This window comes from Octopus bimaculoides, chromosome 16 (genome assembly GCF_001194135.2).
Source record: "Octopus bimaculoides isolate UCB-OBI-ISO-001 chromosome 16, ASM119413v2, whole genome shotgun sequence".
Lineage (NCBI taxonomy): Eukaryota > Metazoa > Mollusca > Cephalopoda > Octopoda > Octopodidae > Octopus > Octopus bimaculoides.
The window spans coordinates 55085376-55090270 of NC_068996.1; the positions used below are offsets into that span (position 1 = coordinate 55085376).

Consider the following 4895-nt stretch of genomic DNA (forward strand, 5'->3'; position numbering starts at 1 on the left):
TCAGATCGAAGATCCCAGAAGAGATGGAGAATGGTGCATTGTAAGGACAGGGGAAAGGGGACACAGTAGGGATGTAGATTTGAAGAGCTGAGGTGTGATCATTGAAGGGCCAAGCAGATATGAGAGGTGGTAACCACAATGGATGAAGAAGATCAAGACAGTAGATCCAGCTTTCATCACAGGTTGCCAGAGATTGAGGTACTCTTCGATTGGAAGTAATGACCTCAACCAAACTGTATGCCTATTGTCTTTATGGACACTTGACAGTATTCAACCAGAAAATTGCCAATTTTCTCATCCAGCCCTGACGTCCCTCTCCCTCCCACACCTCTCTACCACCCTTGAACTTCTTGTGTCAGCAAAAGTAGGTATTTGACTCATACAAATTAATCCATAACCAGTCTGGAAATTTCATATATTTCTGTCGTGTTTTTGCCTTGTTTAGCAGAAAACTTTATTGCATAGCAAATGTCCAAATCGTTAGCTTTATGAGTGGATTTGGTAGACGGAAACTGAAAGAAATCCATTGTTTATATCTGCTACAGTGTGGTTCGTGTCCCTATAAACTAGCAGTTCAGTAGCAGAAACTGATAGAATAAATGCCAGACTACGTTTTTTTTTTTTTTTTTGTAATGAAGTAGAATGATTTTACTACTAAAAATAAGCCTGTAACAGACAACCAACCAATTATTAATTTTCCAAGCGTTCCAACCGAGAGCACCTCGCTAATTTGGAGACAACCAGGTCTTATATGAATGACGGGTTTTTACCGTGTTTCGTATTAAAGATCTTCACGTGTATCGAGTGAGATGTAGCTGCTTTTTTTAGGCAACCCACACGAACACAGAGGACTTCGTTCTGTTATAACTTCATTCAAAGCCCTGTTTGGGCTTTCAAAAATTGTTAAAATTTGTTACTCTCTAAAATGCTCGGTTAGCATATAGAATGATATGTTGGGAGAGAAATTTATTATATTCGACTCTTATCAATATAAATATCACCTACCCTCATTTGCATATAGCTTAAAATTTCATGTTGTATTAATTATTTACAAAATATATCTACATCTACATCCTTTTCAACGTTTTATTTTGATATTTACTTTATTTCCATGATAATAGTAATTAAACTTTATTGGTCTGTCTATCTTTTTTTTATAATAATTATTTTACATTATGCACAGATCCAAACTGCATCCTACCTAAAGAAGAATATTTCTGTTAATGGTTTCGTACGTAAAAGAACAAAGTAAAAAAATATATTCCTAAGTTAGGAATTAAAAACAAAAATGTATTAGTAATTTATTTTAAAAACATAACACAGATCCTTTTACTTTTGCCGAAATACATAAAACCGTTGAGAAATAAAGTTTCCTACGGTTGCGGCTGAATCTGTCACCAGAAGAAATCTTCACCGGTTTTGCTTTTTAACCCAATTAAGATTATCGTTTATAATTGCCTAATATTATAACTATCTTTATTCATGGTTCTATATGGTTATTTCATTTCTATTACAGTCGGGCGAAAAAGGACGTCGGTAAATAAACGAATACTTAAAATTTTTCTTTATATTTCGTAATGTCGATGTTTAACTCTTGATCAGTTCTGACCGATTAATCAAATAAATTCTAGTTCCGACCATTCCACATTGTTTAACCTTCCACTGTTCTAATGTATCCGTTAATATATTTTTTTTATGTTAGAGTGTCATTTGCAAGTAATTCGACTGTTATTTCTTGCAGGTTGTAGATCAGTCACGGGCAGCCTTTTTCGAAAAGCGGGCCGCATGCGACATAACTCATCATTAGGCGGGCCGCACTACTAAAAGAATTCGAGTTAATTTTTTTGTTTTGTTAATCATATCATTCAGAAAGTCTCACGGGTCGCAGTTTGTCCATCTTTCCTACTTTAGCTTGATTTCATGAGTGAGCTTTGGTGGTAAATATTTTGAGAAATTTTATTTCTTCATTTTTTATTTTATGTAAGCAGGAGAAATAAAGGGTCAAGTTTGGAGTTATATGTTTTTTTTTAAATTTTGGACGAAATTTGGTGCCTTTCAGTTTTAATCTCTTCTCGTCAGATCTTAATGTCCTGATGTTAGTTAAAGGCTCTTTGTGTTCCAAGTTCATATTCCTCGGGGGTTAACTTTGCCTTTCATTCGTTTATCAATGATAAAACGAGTATCGGTCAGATATTGGTTTGATATAATCGACTATACCCTTCCAACTAAATATGTCGCCCTGTGCGTGTGTTCAGTTCCACATTAATGTATTTATTCTTAATGTTTCTCATATTTCTTCAACATGGACCGTTGCCCAAAATTTGAGATCAGGAAAAGTAAATAGGACCAATGGGAAGAATTTGCTTATAAAATAGGAAATTTTCTTGTGTATAGAACGCACATAGACTCCTAAGAGTCTAGTCTATGTGCGTTTTATTATTTTTTTACTAGTTTCAGAACTGCATCTATGTCAGGATACTACTTTAGTGATTTTATTCACTTGAAGTATCTTGGGACGTTTGGAGAATGTAAGGGGAAATAACTAAAACCCCACCGTATATGAAAGATAAAGAGGTTTGACCACTGCCCTTTGCTTCTCAGATAATAAAAAAATAAAATAAAGTTAGAACTTTTGGATGTATAATTGTACTGAGACGGTGAATCTTTAGTTTTACAAATTCTTCTTTATGATGTACTTGAGCAGTTCGTACCAGGAAATCGGAAATTGAATCTCAAATGCTTAAAGGACTGAGTAGTCAAAAGCTTTTGTTATTTGCAAGACGTAAATAGCAAAGAAAGTGGTTCCTCTGTGAACAAAACAGCTAGAGGGTGAACTGGCTGGAGAAAGTTCAGGAAGCTACTACCACTGCTGGCAATGAAGATCTTTTCCCTAAGAGTGAAAGGCAGTTTCCGACGTTTGTGTTAGAACTGCAGAACTACATGGTAGTGAGAAATGGGATTTGAATACGGAGAACTTGAGAAGATTGGAAAGAAATGAAGCTTGCATGCTCCACTGAATCTACAATGTAAGTGTGTCTGAAAGACAAAATACAAACGAGCTGAGAGAAGAACTGGGTCTCAGAGGGAACAGATGTAGTGTGCAAGAATGAAGACTGTCTTGGTATGGATATGTGATGCATTTGAACGAAGACAGATGTATAAAGAAATGCTGAACACTAAATGTGATTGGAGCTTGTAGGACAAGTATAATCCAGGAAGACAGTCGACAAAGTAGTTAAGGTTGAGCCTAACAAAAAACCTGAGATCTTTGCCAATATAAGGTTCATGCATTATGTCTGCCTGTCATCCTTCTCTCTTGTCCTCTCCACCTCCTTGACAATTGTATCATTTTTACTACTTCTGCTGCTTGTTTGCTCCCATTCTTTTCGGCATCCCTCTATCTCCCCCAACTTATGGCTCCTTGCTCATCCACTCTTCAACCCTACCCATTCTGATAGTCTGCCTCCCACTCCCATCCCTTCATTCTCCCCATTCATTCTTGCATACTGATTCTTCAACTTACCATGTGCCTTGTGGGGCCACCTAGGCACCTTATCGCTATTATCTATCTCTTGCTTTTCATTTTTGCTTTCTCTCCCCCTTTTTATCTAGATGTGAGTAGCCATACTGATCCTCTACAAGAACCTGCACTGCTTCCCCTCCTTCAAAGAAACTACCCAACCCACACTGTAAAATGGTTGATGTTAGGAAGAGCATCTAACTGCAGAAACTATGACGATGGAGCACAATATAGTCTTTGGACACATCAGCTCCTGTCAAACTGTCCGACCCATGCCAGCATGGAATACAGATGTTAACTGATGATATCACTGTTTTAAGGTTTAGGTTTAAACAGGATTTCTGTTTTTTCATTTAAATGTTTAAAAATTTTCTACCACAGTTGAGAGATTCCTCCCTCTTATATTACAGCATCACATCACATCACACCTTTAGATTAGCCTGTAGAATGAAACAAGAATAAAATGAATGTCTAAGACATCCTGTAGCAAAGTACAAGGAAATGTTTAGATTCAACCAACTGTCATGGACTAAACAGCTACTTGACCAACCAATCATAAATATGAATCCTCCATGTGGTCACTTGACCTGGTACAAATAACAGAAAAATCTGTCTCTAATCACAGGGGCAGCTGCAGAAGAGATTGGATGGTAACAGTTGGAATAAAGTTGATCAAGGTTGTAGCTGGAATATTTGGTAGTCACAGACACTTCGGAATCAAAAGCAGGTTGCTGAGTTTCAACAATCAGGATTTGTGGTGGGGATAAGTGACATTCGTGGTCATTAAACCACTATGATCTATAACAGAAATCTCTGTACCAGAACAAATCAAGATTTGCCCAAATATTGATCACATTGCCAAAGGAACTGACCATTTAGACATTTGATAAACAGGATATGATCAGCAAGCTGTCCCTTTTCCTAAAGAATAAATAAAACTCTTTTACCAACAGGCTGTGGATTCTGACCGTCATGATGCTACATACAATCTCTTGCCTTCCTGCTTCATATTTGTTGTAAATACCTGTTCAGTCATTTGTTGTAGCAACATCCTATATTTTGTTAATAATGAAGAATAAATATCTTTTCCTTTAAAATCTTGACAATTTGTGTTCATTTGATCAACATCCACTCAGTACCAAATTGTTACACTGTTCACACATTCAGAGAGATACTTTATCATAACATGGTATTCTAGCTGTGATCTGGAAGAAAATAACAACATCAGCAGTGTACACCTTGTCATAGCAAATACCATAAACATCACCATTGTTCAATGGCCATGTTTCCATGCTGGCATGAGTGTGATGAAACTTATTGAGACAAATCTTCTCTATTTGGATGCTTTTGCTGTCACCAATCCTCACCCATTTCT

The 4895-nt window shown here is 36.6% G+C and overlaps 1 long non-coding RNA gene across 1 annotated transcript; it reads left to right on the forward strand.

The window, feature by feature from the left end:
• Positions 1–1390: 1390 nt before the first annotated feature.
• LOC128249638 (uncharacterized) lies at positions 1391–4617 on the forward strand. Its single transcript, XR_008265758.1, has 2 exons — positions 1391–1536; positions 3613–4617. It is a non-coding gene; the product is annotated as an uncharacterized LOC128249638 (long non-coding RNA).
• Positions 4618–4895: the final 278 nt, after the last annotated feature.